The sequence below is a fragment of the Frieseomelitta varia genome, unplaced genomic scaffold (assembly GCF_011392965.1).
Source record: "Frieseomelitta varia isolate USP_RPSP 00005682 unplaced genomic scaffold, Fvar_1.2 scaffold_576, whole genome shotgun sequence".
Classification (NCBI taxonomy): Eukaryota; Metazoa; Arthropoda; class Insecta; order Hymenoptera; family Apidae; genus Frieseomelitta; species Frieseomelitta varia.
The window spans coordinates 293,847-311,173 of NW_025110341.1; the positions used below are offsets into that span (position 1 = coordinate 293,847).

General features: G+C 36.6%; 1 protein-coding gene and 1 long non-coding RNA gene across 5 annotated transcripts in view; both read left to right on the forward strand.

Moving 5' to 3' along the window:
- LOC122534085 (synaptotagmin-5) overlaps positions 1–17,327 on the forward strand; it is a 133,398-nt gene that overhangs the window by 57,355 nt on the left and 58,716 nt on the right. The gene's annotated exons all lie outside the window — the stretch shown is intronic.
- On the forward strand, positions 1,586–11,715 carry LOC122534087. Its single transcript, XR_006307829.1, has 2 exons — positions 1,586–1,900; positions 11,586–11,715. It is a non-coding gene; the product is annotated as an uncharacterized LOC122534087 (long non-coding RNA).

A 17,327-nucleotide genomic window follows, 5' to 3' on the forward strand; every position in this document is an offset into this window, starting at 1 on the left:
CAATCGGGAGATTGGATTACGAAGTTAGTTACATCAAAAGGCTTTCATCAACAGCTAAGCAATAGATGCTCATGCAGATTCTCGTCAAATTTATTATCTTCGTTCGATCGACACGTATTTAATAGAAAATCAAAGTTTATCTCTCTCTCTCTCTCTCTCTCTCTCTCTCTCTCTCGTTGTCTCTCGAACATATGTACGTATCTTCGATTTTATCAAAGCAAAATCAGTACTTATATCTCTATAACGTCATGTAACCTGAAAATTTCATAAATTTAAAAATTTTATTTTTAAAATCTTTTAAAGTCCTTTTAAAAATCTTATTTTCTCTGCTTGTTGCTTGTATTTTATCTAATACACTATTAGATAAAAATCGAAACATTTATTTATCAGACCTCAAGTTAGAGTAGATTAGAATAACAACCAACTGATAGTCTCTTTGTCTTGTAAGCGAAATTTTGGTGAAATGAAGGAATAAATTGAGAGATCCAAGATTGAGAGCAGAGGTCGCAATTTTTGACGGAAGAGAATGAAAATGTAACTTCAAAGACGCGAGAGAGACGAAAAGTTGAAAAAGGACGTGAGAGAGGAGAAATTTGGAAAGGGAGACGTAAAGTTATATAATAATAGTCAAATATTGCAAGAAGTATTACAGTTCGAATAATTCACATTATAAGATTTGTTATAGGATTTGTTCTTAAAGTACTTTGAATATTTTATGCGCTTCGCACGCGTTGTGTTCGAATATCATCTAACAATACACTCAATTGTAACGCCAGTTGAAATATATCCATGAGCTCGAAAAATTTGACTCGATCTTCACCATCTTTAAAGGTCAAACAAACCAATCGTTACACGCCGGTGTTCGTCAAAATTTCCAACCTTTCCGAAGGTTGAAGTACACGCGGGATTATATAAAGGAAACTAGGTTAAAAGGCGAGAGAAACCGTGTAACTGAATAAACGTAGACGAAAGCGTAGAGAACGACTTTAGGGATACGTATAATCTCAAATAAGGGAAGTCGGACATAGAGAGAAAGAGAGAGGGTTGAAAGAGGACAGGAGATATTAAGGGTGAAATTTGAAGGGGATCGAGACGAGTGGAGAACTGGTGGATGGAGGCAAAAGAAAAGGATGACAGAAAGAAGGATACACCTCGTGGATGCGTGAGGGGAGAAGGTCGAAGAAAAGACGCCGCCGACGGCGTTGAGGAGAGGGAGAAAAAGGGTGGAGGAGGATATCCAGGAGCGTATCGAAGGGGAGAGTAACCTGTTGCGGCGCACGCATACTCGTTCTCTGTCCTTCTTCGTCCGATTCTCGCTCCCCCGGCTCGCCCATTATACACGTACACCGCGAGAACGCACACAATGTCGCTGGTTAGCGAACACTTGTACATCGCCCCGTTAGCCTTGTCCTTGTCTACCGTCGGAGAAACCCTTTCTCTGTCTTGCTCGTCGATGAGCGCTCGACTTCACCCTACCAGCCATACTCGACCGCCACCACCACCACCACCATCACCACCACCCCCTGGCTCCAGCTACGATCCACGAATCGCCGTTTTCTGGTGGCACACGATCCCTGGCGTAGGGAGCGCGTACACGAGCGAGAGTGTAGTTTAGTCGCAGCCAGACAGACCAGTACGCCAGCCGAGTCCGCTGGCTACTCTCCGTCGTATACGGGCTGTATACGATATTTCGAAAGAACGTTTAGTAATCGCGCGTAGAAGCAGCCGGTACAGAGTGCCGGACAGATATAGAAATAATAATAATCGTCGGGGGATACTAAAGGCAGTAGTACGTGGTGAACGAGACGAGCGCACGAGGGAGAGGACATGCTTTCCGCCCGATAGAAGAAGGTCCCCGGCCACTGTTCCACCGGTTGATATCGAGTCCAGCTGACGCCCGGTAAACTGTTTGTCAATAGTAGCTTATTGTTCGATCGCGCGATTTCGATCGGTGAACTTCCCGTTCGTATTCTCCAGGGGCGACTACTCACGAAGTAGTACGAGTAGACGGTTGGTCAGACGGAGCCTCTTTCATCCGCGTTTTATGTACGATTCGCGTTTCTTTTCTTAAAAGGTTTATCATTGATATCTTTCTCTTTTCCTATTGATTTTTTATTGCGTGTGTGTGCGTGTGTGTGCGTATGTCCTTTGATCCACGTTTTAAGTAGGATTCGCGTCTCTTTGTCGAGAGGTTTATCATCGATCTCTCTCTCTCTCTCTCTCTCTCTCTCTCTCTTTTTTCTGTTGATTTCGTAATCGTTTTTTGTTGCGTGTGCATGTGTGTGTGTGTGTGCGCGCGTATGGTCAGACGTACTCCTTATATCGATGGATCTTTCTCTTGATTTCGTAATTGTTTCTTATTTCTTTTTTCGCGCGCACGCGTGAGTGTGTGTGTGAAGGGGCGTTTCTCTGGGCAGAGGTGTCGAAATCGAATCAACGGCTGTTACTGAAACGACGAATCTTTCGACGACGTTCGATTCGAACAGAATGCGTCGTAATTATACAATGTAACGCTCGATGGACGTTGCTACTCGCTCGACGCGTTGAATTAATTGTGATCTCTGCTCTGGCAGCCGGAGGGCCGGGTCAAAGGGAACTGACGGCGTTCGCTCGCGAAAGAGAGAGAGAGAGAGATACAGGTGAAATTCGCAATCGACTATTTTTATTTCGTGCGGCAATTGGTTGAAATTCTAACTCGGATCGAGTTTTCCGTCAAACGGGATTGTTTGCACCGTTTTTTTTTTTTCTTTTCACTCGAGACTCGTCGAACGTTATTGCTCGACGCTGTAAAAAAAAAAAAAAAGAGCACCGTATGTATTACACATATTTATTGTGCCACTCCGATGGAACGAAAAGCAGCAGTGTGTGACTCGTATCAAGGGAGATAATTAGGCCGCTCAACCTGTGTCACCGAACTAAATGTTCCTCAAATTGAAAGCTTCTTCAGATCGATATTAGCTGATACGAATTGAGCTGAAACATAAAACGATAAAGATGAAGAAATTATTATGTACGAGTGATTGATTTGTACATCAAGTCCTTGGACAAGGAACTTGGGCAACGAGTTCCTTCCTATTAACAGGTTGATTCATCGATTAGTCGAGAATTAAATTCCAATTGTACTGAAGTTAGCCACGAAATTCGAAATTCTGATTCAGACTTCCTCCACGCTATCTGCCGTTAAGATATTGGATATTCTTCGATGGACATTATTATGGTATCCAAAGGAAAGCAGCATCGCGATTTGTGCAGGAGTAATTAACGGATTAATCGCAAATTGAACTCTTCCCTGAGCAATTAATCACCGTTTACCATTGTTCGTTTACATTTCTGCTCTCTAACGATTGCTTCTCCCATTTTGGGAAACGTCTGGTATTGAGACCACGAACATTGATCTCTCGGTCCAAGAGGCTGCCTGTGATTGTCAAGGAACACTCGTCCACAGGTGCGAGAGGGTGACTTCGCTAGGGGAAACCGATAGAACAAGGCCAACAATTAGGGTAAATATCGATTCTGAGCAGGTGGTCCGCTCTTTACTCTCGTCCTCACGCGGGAGAACGATTCAACGATTTGTCGTTGAACATTTCTCTTTAGACCCATTGATACTCTTACTCGCGTTTAGGTCATTTCACTCGCGCGTGTGCATTCCAGGTCAAAAGTCTTGGGACAAGTTGGGATAGTACATTCATTTCAAAATTGTAAAAATCAAGCAGATGATATGATCTTTGTACAACAAAGAAATAGTAAAGTGTTATACAATTATGTCATAAAGTACACAGTTGCACTTGAGATGAATATTTATACTTGAGATGGTTATTAAAAGTAAAAAGTACCCTGAGAACTCTTGAGCTCGATTGTGCACATATCGTTCGATATTTTATAATACGTATCGCATGTATAATTTTGATTTGTCGCCCAATAAATAAGATTTACTAGTGAAAACAAGGGAAACCATATTCGTCTTGTATAATTTTTCAAGATGTAGATGATTATTATGTTATTTTTGTCACGTTGAAATACTTTGGTACACTTTAGTATTTATTTCTTTCGATTAATTAATCCTTTTCATTCGGTGAACAGTGTCTTTTTGATTTTTCAGCGTTTACTTGCGCAATACTAAAAGAAAGACACGAGCATGACGATTGACTGTAAACTTTTTATTACAAAACAGTGTCGGATGATAATAAGTAACGTTTCGTATAATTTTCCAAGACATAAAAAAATCGTCGTATTTCGTGCTGCAGTAACTTTATTTAACTGTCTTATTTGTTATTCATTAACGAAAACGAATTTTCCATCTTACCTCAACGTAGATGTTTGTCATAGCCTGTCTCTCGAAGTAATTCGTTTTAGACAGAAATAAATTCGTAACAAAGATCCTACACAGTTGATTAAAACGTTAAAAATTCTTCCAATTTTCCACTTGCGAGTTGTATTATGCCCCTAACGTTTATCGACGATATTTTGAACAAGTTACCGTTATATGTTTTAGAGAAATCATCGATGGAACGAGGTAAAATTTATTATATTTACGTGTTAATTTCGTGCATTGTCCCGTTCGGAAAGGGCGAAGCACCAAAACTCGAGCGCGCGAAGCTGAGTTTCGCCTGATCAATTTTGCAAGCAGCAATCGACGGAGGTCGAGGTCTTTGAGTCTATATCGGGGAAATCGCAGAATGGTATCGAAAGAGGTTCCCTTTTCTCGTTCGAGATTTTCCACTGTGCTTTTGCCACATTCTTCGTTCTCGAGCCGCTTGCTAGTCGCAAAGTTGAATAAAACTTGACGAGACTAAACCGCGGCGGTGTCTTATAGTGTCTTATGATTTATAGCGACAAAAATAACGGAATTAACGAGTGTAAAGCTAGTAAATTTAATAAGGCGCAATTATAAGTTGAGCGCGGTGGGGGAAGTTATTAGAAATATTCGCAAGTTTCTTTCGACTGAAATTACGGAAATATCGTTAGAAAGTTTATACAGCGATAGATAATAGAGGTGATGTTTACCGATTAGACGGTGAACTACGTTTTCTACGATTTCTCGTTGAAGTATCTCAAACTTGTGAAACATCGCCAACTACTGTTAATAAGAACTCGTGAATTCGAAAATTTGCATAGTTTCATTTCGCTGGCGGTGTTCGTTAGTATTAATTTCTAAAATATTGGAAACTTCTCTTTTCACGATCAGTCAACAGACAACAGACAAATTGTTGTAATTTTACCTGCAAGATATCACGTAGATGTTATCTACATTAAAATTGAATATCTTGTTAGAAACTCTTATCAGAGTTGCGCGGAATTACAGTTACTTCATCAATCGTGTTTCATTATATTGTAATTCGTAACTCGGTTCTTTCAGTTTCATTGAATTACTGTGTAATCGTTCGATTGAATTAAAATTTAATTTGCTTTTACAATTGGATCGCGACGAAATGCAACGTGCTTGAAACAGAACGGGCATTTGAAAAACATGGGAGATGCGAGAAAGCGAAATTCAGGAGTAATAAAATTTCAGGGAAACGACGAGGTAAAAATTTTTACGCGGTAGAAAATTAACATAAGTGGTGGATATATTATTGTTCGTAAATTCACGTTGCGCGAAGTTAAATGTACTTCTTTGTCGCATTTGTTTTAAATGACAAACGTAAACTTGCAAACAACGACTTTTGTTCGTTGATATATTATATATTATGATACCTCCAACACACTACAAACTTCAATAAACTTCGTAATAATTACAGTTTAAACTCTTCCCGAGCTGATGAAATTCATCTTCTCTTAAAACTTGTACAGGTTTATAAATCTCTTCCGTTCTCTTCCATCAGAAAATTCTCTCCTCTCTTAAGGATATTATTCCCGAAGAGACCTCTCGATGCGAGGAAATATCATCGATCTCGACTACTCGGGAAAAGAATCACCTTCATTCCACATTCAACCGTCGTTTCGACCACTCGTTTCTTTCGCCATTAACCGCCAAGGGAGATACTCGTTATTCGCGTGCAAAATCTAAAGAAAGAAAAGAGTTCACCTATCGTCAGTTTGTTCTACGTTCCCTTGGCGATGAAAAACACACCATTAAAACGGTTTCTGCTGTCGGAATCGATATCGATGGACAAAAGGAGAACGTTACTCAGCAAGTTACTCAGCTCCGTTCTTCGCTTAGGGTAATTAACACTAGAACTACCAAAGCGGTCAGAATGAACAATTTTCTAGAGTAATTTCGCTTAACTAGACTTACCTGGTGGGCCAAAAGTTTCTTTTAATAAAACCTATCTTTTTAATATTCTATAATATTTTTTTAATAAAACCTATTCTTTTAATATTCTATAATATTCTGAATACTCTATAATATTCTTTTAATAAAACCTATTCTTTTAATATTCTATAATATTCTTTTAATATTCTAAATATAATATTCTGAATATTCTATAATATTCTTTTAATAAACCACCTACTCTTTTAATATTCTATAATATTCTGAATATTCTATAATATTCTTTTAATAAAACCTATTCCTTTAATATTCTAAATATAATATTCTGAATATTCTATAATATTCTTTTAATAAACCATCTATTCTTTTAATATTCTAAATATAATATTCTGAATATTCTATAATATTCTTTTAATAAACCACCTATTCTTTTAATATTCTAAATATAATATTCTGAATATTCTATAATATTCTTTTAATAAAACCTATTCTTTTAATATTCTAAATGTAATATTCTGAATATTCTATAATATTCTTTTAATAAATCACCAATTTTTTTTTAATAAAACATCTAAATATAAGAAAAAATTAATTTTATTGATTTTAAATTAAATTAAGTTCAAACGTGATTTTTTTCATTATTTTTAAAAAAAATTATTTCTTTCAAACGTTGAACAGAGCAATTTTCAAATTTGTGCGTGGTTGTGATTCAGTAGGAAGTGATTTTTGGCCCTGTATAATGTTGCGTTTTTTGTTTTTTTTTAGAGAGATTCGAATGATTTTTGTATAAAATATACGAATAAAAAAAGTTTGTAGTATAAATCTTTTCCTCGCACTCTAATTTCTTTGACTCAATTTTTGTACTTTAGTCCTCAGTAGTTCTAGTGTTAAGGAATTTTGTTTGCAACTGGAGAATCCTGTTTTAACCCTGGGCAACTTTAAAGTATCGTCTCGTCATTTCTCCACGTTTCCCAGCAAATTCATCAGCTTTGAGTTTAACCTGGACACGTCAAAGGATATTCTTATTCTTCCATTAAAAAGTTCCTGCTACGAGGCTCGAATAAACAGAGAGAAAGAGAAAAAGAGAATGCTGACAAAGAGAGAGAAAGAGTTATTTGGAGAAGGAGTATTTTCTAGTTTGTCTTCTCTATTTGCGAGCGATGCACGAAAACACCATGGGAAAGTTTTGTCGAACGTGTCGTGTGCGTTGTACGAAACAGCTTCGAAATTCGATTAGCATTGCGACGAGATACGACAGTCCGTGATTATGTTGGTGCAATTTGAAATCAATTTGGAAATGGATTTAGAAGACAAAGTCGTTCAGGTTTTTAATATTGAAGAAACGACTTTTGTACAGATTAGTTTTAATAGTTCGTTTCATTTGTTATAAAAGTTTAATCGAAAGATGTATTCGATCTTCTTGAAAAAGAAATTAATGGAGAAAATATACATATAATATATATAAAATATATATTATATATAATATATATAATATACATAAAATATATATTATATATAATATACATAAAATATATATATTGTGTAATTAACGTTATAACGTACCGATAAATAATAATTGAATAAAAAAATCTTTACAATTTAACATTTATTGCCTATATTGAAATTCAGAAAAGTGGGTAATGGTTTTAGCGTAGAATGTAAAAGAATTTTTGCGAGCATACGTTAAGTTAAAAATTAATGCACAACGTGAGTAGTAATTTAAAAATGTCAGCGATAAATTTCATGAAATTGTAGAATCTAGAAACTGAAGTTGACGAAGATGTGACGATGAAAAGATATTGAGATGCCAAATTCCTGATATTTCCTCGCATAATCCCGCGCTACTAAAATATTGAATTTGGTAATATAAGTTGATTGAACAAAAATTAAATGTCGCAGTGTTGGTCTTTAATGTGTACAATATTCTTTCAATCTCCGTGTAACACGTACGTACGTATTTTTATTAGATATATTTCACAATTTCTATATACGTTTGTAAACTTAATCACGACGATCACGTGTCTCATCCTGATGTTAATGAATTTTTAATGAAACGATCTCGTACAAACGCGCGTACAATACACTCGCTGATGACGGAGGTCTACCAGTTTCACAAGCCACTGCATGAAAAAGGGAAATCGAAACTGGAGAAGGAAATGGGACACACTGGCGTATCCAGTGCCGCCTGGAAAATCCTTGATAGAAAGCTAATTTAATCCTGCCCGAGCAGCATCGTTTGAAAAACCTCTGTAGTGAAAGAAGCTGCGTGTTCAAGGTTGCCAGCCAGGAAGATTTAGAGGTTCTCTCGCGTGTCGGGCTGAATGCTCATCTTGCGAAGCAAGCCAGCTGCCGAAGATCGATAATAACAGGGGCTAGTGTTATCTTCGCGTCGAAACAACATGAATCTGTACATGTTCGTCCTCGTTGCGTTGAAGCCTTACGTCTATTCGACAATTTCTCGCGAGAGTTACTCTCAAGCGTTGTGTCCCTTTGAAAGCAGCTTTGAAAATTTTCACTCTCCGAGAGCTTACTATCCATGATGTCCATTTGAAATGTCCATTTGAGAGTTCATTGTCTCTGGTCCTACTCACTGTAGTGTAATTTAATTCGAAACACGAGTGTGATATCGCTGTCATGGAGAGCAAAAAATGTGTGCCTCATAGTTGCCCATAAGAAAAAATAAAAATCAACATAAAAAGAAGAGTTCAATAATTTAAATTATTATATAATATTTAATATGATTTAATATTATATAATATTTATAATATTTATATTTATGTGTAATAATATTTATATATAATATTTAAATTATTACATAATTAAATATTATATAATATGTAATATTTATATTTGTAATAACATTTATATATAATATTTAAATTATTATGTAATTATATAATTTAAATTAAATAATAATTTAAATTATTTAATTATCATAAAATATTTAATTATATATTATTATATAATATAATTATTGTAATAATTTAATATTATAATAATTTAAATTAAAAGACGTTAGTTCGACAATTTCACTTTTTGACCACACGTTTTTTATTATTCATTGTTCTGTTCGCACGAAAGTATTCTCAGGATTTCAAAACCGTTTCGAATTCTGAGAACAACTCTCTGAGAGAAGTATAATATTGTGTCCGTTTGCTCTCAGACAGTTGAGCGATACCCTCGGACAGTAACTCTCAGAACAGTATCCATTTGCGGGAAATACTCTTGAGAGCTCATAGTGGTAAGGAGTTTTACTCTCCAGTGAACACGTAGCTTTATCTAGCAACACTTTGAAGTACGTGTAGCTAATTAAGATAACTTGCCGTCAAGTTCTCGCGCGAGAGAGGGGAAAAAGAGCGAATTTCTCCGTGAAAACTTTGGCTCGACCTTCGTCCCAGGTAGTTTCCATCTTGTTTTCGAATTCTTTTTTTTTTTTCCACCGGAGTCTGTCCTTCAGAGTTTGTCGCGTCAGACTAATAACAACCGAAGGTGGAGGCGAGCTGTTGCGCCAACTTTTCGAATTGAGTTTCATCCCTCGTGTTTAGCGAAAACGGCTGTTAAAGTATCGGAATCTTGATTTCACAGGGAAATCGATGGGAAATGTCGTTTACAAGTGACGAGTTGTCTATTCTTCAGCATTTTCTTTCTTAAACCGAGATTGCTGATCGTGGCAGCACGTTGGAAAAATTCAGATTTTTTTTTTATAACAAGAGTTCCAGCGTGTACTTCTTCTCGTTTCTGTAATATCATCTAGATGCGAGAAGGAATAATATCGAGAGAAACATTAAGAAAATCCCTGGTTTTTCTTTCATAACCAAGATATTAAATAATAAAGTTCAGTTGACAGACGAAACGATTCCAGTATAAAGTCTCGGTGATAATAAGTATCATTCGCACGAGTGTGTCCAAATGTGACACTGAATATTTTACCAGTTTCACTCGAAGATCTTGGAACAGTTTTGTCTAAATTGAAATTCGAATAGATTAAATATCATCCAACGAAATAGTCCTCGCGTGGAAGGGAAGTCGCTGTACTTATATTTGAAAGCTCGTACGTTTTCAATCTTGTCGAAGAAAGATTAACTGATTAACCGAGAAACACTCGAGATTGCTTCGTGTCTGCGATCTGTCATAGAATTTCAACACGATTCGTCGAAGAAAAATCGTCAGGCAAACTCGAGCAAATTCCCCCGCTAAACGCATCAAAGAGTAGAATCGCGCGAGGTTGTTTCGATTCGACGAGGAAGTCAGTTGCTTCAAATAGCAGACAGAAATCCGGAAGAAACTTCAACGTTCGTTTGTACAGAGCCCTTTCATTCCACGAAATCGTATCGAACGACTCCATCGAGAGAGAGGCTTCCCGCGATAGTTCTTGAACTCGTCGACAATATCGATGCTGCTTTTCCCGGGAGATCTCGTACGTTGCCATCGAAACGTTCGAATCTTGTCTCGAGATACTCTCTCGAGATATCGTCGTGTGTTTCACCCATCGGAACAAAACGGAGCAAACAATCCCACTCTGTCTCGATATTTCCTTCTTACGAGAAAAGTTTGACAACTGGGGAAATCAGAAAAGGAAAGGTAAAAAATGTGAAACTTGTGTTTTATCGATTACTAACCACTGAAACTTACGTCCCGCCATTACCATCGTGAAAATTACACGACATTACAGTCACGTCGTCGATTCACCAGCTTGAAAATTGGGCGACACCAGCTGTGCCAACCAGACCACGTTTCTATCTTTCGTTTTACTAAAATCGATTTCAACTGCAATTTATACATAAAAGATGACACTGGGGAACGATTGAAAATATATCTTTCGGTTAATATCTTAAAAATTGTCGTGCGATATTGTTGGAACGTAAATTTCTCTTTGATTTTTACAATCATAATGTAGACTACAAAAAAATAATTTTTTCTGTAACCTACACGGTCTTGAACTGTTCACGATACGTAATGTAAAAAGATTTTCACGATTTCTTCAGAAGATTGTTCTCATCTTTAGAATCACTTTCTCTGATCACGTGACCGGGTGAATCAGCTACAGAGTATCGCATGATACAATTCTCCGTTTCTCTTCCACACTCCGCGGCCACGTCTTGTAATTATAGTACAGTGATATATATTGTAACAGTTGTCTCAATTGTGCAGTCCTAAAGAAAAAAAAATAATTTACCACCTGAACTATAAAATACATTCGCGCGGAGTTTCAGAGATTTTTTTCCTTTCTCTCAGTTGTCGAGCTTCCTTTCGTGAAACATATCGTCACCGTGTACGTCTACACGCTGATTTCCTGGTGCGAACGCGGGAGAAAACGAGGCTCGCGTGAAATTTTATCGCCGCGGTGTGGTCTTACCAGCTACGTTCACGTTAGTCCAGGTTGAACGTCGACTGTCGGCTGACCTTAACTCGATCGACTCCTCCCGTGAAAGCCTCGAGAACGAGGATCAAGCAACGTCAGTCGGAATTATCGTGACCTTTATCGCGAGCACGCGAAGACAAAAGAAAGAAAAAGAAGAAGAAGAAGAAGACAATAGAAAAGGACAGGAAAGAAAGGAAGAGTAGAAAGGGTCCTTGAAGGACCCCGACGTCCTTTATTTTCGACAAGTGGTCTTGGACACCTTCGTCAAGGTGCCGGGGAAATTGTCAGAGGTGCTGGGCGATGTCCTGGAGCTAGCATGCAGAGGCGGAAGCAGCGGTGGTGGAAGCAGCGGAAGCGGAAGCGGCAGAGGCAGCAACGAGGCCGGCGGGAAATCTGGGAACTCGTCGATCGGAAACGCGGCTAGCAGGATCGGGGTTGTCACCGGGGTGGCGACCATAAGGGACAAATGGGCTCAAAGGGGTCGCAGATCGCCGCTGTCATCCGTGGCCAACACCGACAGCGCCGATAGCACCACTTCCACCAGCTCTGAGGTCAGTACGTGATAGTTTCTTTCGAATATACTTTCTATACGGGACCAACAGGATGCTCCTACGATCACGGAGTGGAATTTATTATTTTATTTGGGAATTCGTTGATCACTAGATCGCTGATATTTCCCTGAGACGTTTTATTCAGATTCTTTTACCGAGAATTTACTCTGTGATTTTCTTCTGCTCAGTAGAAAATTCGTTGGCCAGTAGTTTCTTACGAATACCTTTTTTTTTTTTACGGGCAATAAGATCTGGGTTCTCAGTCAAAGAGAAGAACTTTTTTAGGAATTGATCAGTAGGTTGAAAATTGTCGAGGATAATTTTAAGACGCTTTATTGAAATTCTTTTACCGAGAATTTACTCTGTGATTTTCTTCTGCTCATTAGAAAATTCGTTGGCCAGTAGTTTCTTACGAATACCTTTTTTTTTTCTTACGGGCAATAAGATCTGGGTTCTCAGTCAAAGAGAAGAATTTTTTTAGGAATTGATCAGTAGGTTGAAAATTGTCGAGGATAATTTTAAGACGCTTTATTGAAATTCTTTACCGAGAATTTACTCTGTGATTTTCTTCTGCTCATTAGAAAATTCGTTGGCCAGTAGTTTCTTACGAATACCTTTTTTTTTTTTTTACGGGCAATAAGATCTGGGTTCTCAGTCAAAGAGAAGAATTTTTTTAGAAATTGATCAGTAGGTTGAAAATTGTCGCGGATATTTTTGAAATATTTTATTGAAATTCCTTTGTTGAGAATTTATTGCGATTCGTAGTTTCTCTCGAATATTTATTTTCATGAGCAACAAAATAGTTCTGAATGAAGGAGAAGGTTTTTATTAACAAAAGAATTCGTTGATTAATAGGAGGATATTTTTGAAACTTGTTATTGAAATTCTTTCATTAAGAATTTATTGAGAGAGTCTCGTGCTTATTGGAAATTGATTAGCAGATTGGTAGTCATCGGGGATATTTTTGAAATATTTTAATGAAATTCTTTTATTAAGAGTTCATCGAAAATTCTTATGTCGGAGATCTTTTTCAAGATCTTTACGCGGTGAACGTGTACGCCGAGCAATATTCCTTAATGCATAATTCGAGTTTGAATATAAATTTTCAAGATGGGAGGCAGGTGTATTAAAAATTCTAGGGAAGTTTAAATTCATGAGAAAATATGTATATAGCGACTTACGAAAGTTCACAATGTAGTGAGGTGCGATATAACACAGTTTGAAATTTCATTAACATTGTAATGAGACAGGCGTCGTAATTGTATTAATGAAACTTGAGTCGTATCTCGTTGTAGCGTCAATGAAGCTCCAAGTTTTCTGGAACGCAAGATATACATTCGTAAATGTTCAGATATTTTCAACTATTGACAAATACACCTATTTCAAAAAGAGAACGAAACGGTACGAGATATTATTGTCTATAAAGATCCGTCAGATGATATTTTTCTCAAGCTCTTTTCAACGCACATTCATTAACCTGCAATAATATAACCAAGCATAAATGGCCATATTAAAATTTCCATTATATATAGCTGCAAAGAAATTAATTTTTGGATATTAAATGTCGTTCAACAACGTGATTAGAACGTAATGACAAAAATGCAAATATTTTATAATTGTATTACACTACGTTACGTTATTTTATACAGCACTGTGTTAGATAAGAGTGATACAGACGTTGTCTGAGCGAGGATCAACCCCTTGCCTCGTTTCAAAAAGTGTAAAATTACTTTTACGCCTGGTTTATAATTTAAATTAACACGGGATTTCTCCGTCTGCACGATCCGGGATAATACGGGTTAATTAGGCAAGGGACTTAATTTGTAAACCAGTGACTTTTACCAAGGGGAATCTCTTCACGTTTTGATTCGACGCTGTTACCTTTGTCGGTATTAATTCGTCAAAAGGCCGAAGAAAAAATGAGCAAAAAGCGGAATGAAAATTCCCGTCACTGGTCTTTATGGAAAACGAATGTCGATATTTTTAAAGTAATTAACAGGCGCGAAAAGATCAAATCAACGCCAAAGGGGGGAAATGATTCGTAGACGAACAGTTCGGAAGTTTCTTTGGTATTCCTTTCTCCGAGGGATTCAATTTCGTTAAAAGCGTCGCACCGAAACAGACCGGCGGTAATTTCGTGTACAGTAAAATGAATTTTCGAGGAGGGCATAAATATATTACGAAATACGTATCGATCAACGACGCGGAGGTTCGTACGATAATTCGCTGGTGTTCGTGCATAATTGAGAAGAAAATAATGGGGGCGAACGACAGCGCGGGGAAATCACGCGAATGTCCCGTTTAAAACGAGTGACGTTCCATCAAACTATCTGGGATGTTTGGAACGGAAAGTCGCAACTTTTCGAGACAAATTTCTACTTTGATAATTGGCACGGTGGCAGGAACTGTAATATTTTCAAATTTAGGAGGCGGCAAAAATTGAAACGACCGTGCGAAAGACGTTTCGTTGAAATTTCACAACATTTGCGACGAAAATGAGTTTCGTTTGTTTAATAATTAACGCGAGAATCGTATAGTGTTTTTAAATTAAAAAAGAGAAAAGATTAAAATGTAGTGTATATATATATATATATAATAATAAAATTATATATATATATATAGACGTTTATATAAAAGACGTTTCGTCAGAATCTAGGAATATATTAAAATCTTTAATAATACATATAATAATAAATAAAATCTTTCGAGAAAAGTTTCTTCTTTAATAATTAACATAAAAAGGGCATTAATTTAAGAAAATTAATATGGAAAAATTAATATTAAAACGGCGATTCAAAAAAATTAACAAGAAAAATTGAATGTGAGGTAATAACTCTATCTTTTAATATGACGAAGTTAGTATTGCAAAACATAGCTCGTTGCTGACACGTGTAAATGTAACAAACTTTACAAAGTCTTTCGTAAAAAAGAAAAAAAAACGTCCTTGTTACTCTGGAACATATTATCCCGCCAGTCTCGCGAGAAAGATTAATTAAGCGGCTAAATTAAAATTTTATAAATTCATACGCAGCTGTCGTCATTCCTCGAACTCCTGGCCTCGTCGCGTCCACTTGCCTACAACTACGGTTGTTTATCGTGCTGAAACAAACTCGATTGAGCTACTTTTAACGACCACAGACGTACGTCAAAATTAGCAACTTGTTAATAACATCATTAAACATACATGATGAGCAGAAGGAAGTTTAAATACATAACGTAACTTTTATACTTTGACCAACGTGTGTGCATTTTCACATGTTGGTCAAGTGTAATTTTGCTTTGTGAAATTATGATGCATTATTTCGCTTATGTTGTTTCAAGTTTTTTTACCCATCGCAATACATATCTGTCTCTCGAAAAATTTCGAGATAAATCTCGAACCGTATGAAGCAAATCATCTCGTATTTCCATCAAATGTACATACATGTTAGGTGGTTTATGAAATGCTTATCACAGAAGAACTTTTGTACGCAGTATTATTACGCGTGTTGTATAAAAAATTTTGAAATTTCATTGAATGCAATGTCATATAAAAATTAACAAGACATTTCTTAAAAACATATATTTATTAAGAAATGAATTGTGACTTTAAGTATGTAACAAGCAAAGTGCGGATTTTTGTGCAGTTATGCAGAATTGCACACAAAGTATAAAATATATTTTTATATATAAAATATATAAAATATATAAAATAATAGAATAATATAAATATATAAAAATAATATAATAATAATATAAAATATGTAAAAATATCCAAAGAAGATTATTAATTACAATCCTGTTTAGAGGAACCGATCTTCTATTTAAATTCCATTTCTTTAATTACATTCATGAACATCTAAAAATGTATAAAAATCCACAGCCTGGTAATAAGTATCTGGTTCCATTGAATATTGAGATTTGTCGATGCAATGAATTACGATTGTTTAACTATTTCTCTGTTCTCTGCGACGTACTTATTAAATATCTTGTAATTTATATATATATTTTCAAATTTGATAAAATCGAATTTCACTACAATATTAACGAAACGTTGAGATTCATAAAAATATATTCATAAAAGACTCCTGCAAGTTTCCCGAATATCGCGCTACGTCCCGACAAAAAAATATTATTTCACAGATCTCTGTGAATCTGTTCTGTTCCTCGATATATCGAAAACTTCGTAGTCGATTGCGCTCGGATACGGATCGGTTGGAAACGGGAAATCGGCGTGTTTAGAAACAGCGAGGCTCGTACGCTCGTCCCGTCTTTTCTTTTCGTTCAGTTTTTGCCTCTTGTTTTCGCTGGTAAATGAATTTCCACACGTATCGGTAGTTGGAAAGTGGAGAGCGGACCGTGAAAATGAGAAACTATGCGTGGAAATCCTCAACTGTTGAAGACATAAAAATATCCAATTACGTTTCCCGATAACAAGGCTCGAGATCGGATAACGACAAATACCCAGCCGAGCGTTATAATTTGTCTTCCGACGTTAGAGCAAACACCGCGTCACTTGCCGGATGGCGATGCGTTTTCTAGTCGTTTCCCTGGCGCATTGTGTCACTTTCCCTCTGTCTGGAGCGCGTTTATTCATCCGCTGATATCTCGACGGGAATTGCGTTCGAAGGAAACGTATTATTGGCCGACGATGTATATACGTATCGTATATCGTTCTCTGTTCTGTCCCTTCTTCTCTCGTCAAGAAAAAGTAACAGAAAACTAAATATAGTGACACAACTCAAGTAAAGAAAGTACCAAAGAGAAATAAATTAAGTGTAGAGGCAGTGCAAATATCATTCTCTATTAGTCTAATTAGTCTATGTATAGTATAAAGTTAGGTTAAAGCATGCAATACTAGATGTAAGGGAAAAGTAATAAGAGAAAACTTGGCAACCAAGGGAATTAAAACGGAAAACAAAAATGTAAAGAATAATGTAAGGCACTGAGGTCTATTTCTAGGCCGAAAGGCTGAAGTAAAGATTCATTCGTTCATTCATTCTCTCGTCAACGATTAAAACGAACAACATTTCGGAGTTCTCTGATAGTAAAGTATAGAACGACGTTAGAAACACAATTGAAGTCAGATCAATGGAAAATGGGCGATAAAACTGAAATTTTATTTGTCGATGGGTTTCCATTCAATTTTCGTCTAGTGAAGCTTGGTTGGTTTTATTACTGTTCGTTCGTAAATACAGACATTTAAGACTTTCATTTGAGCTAA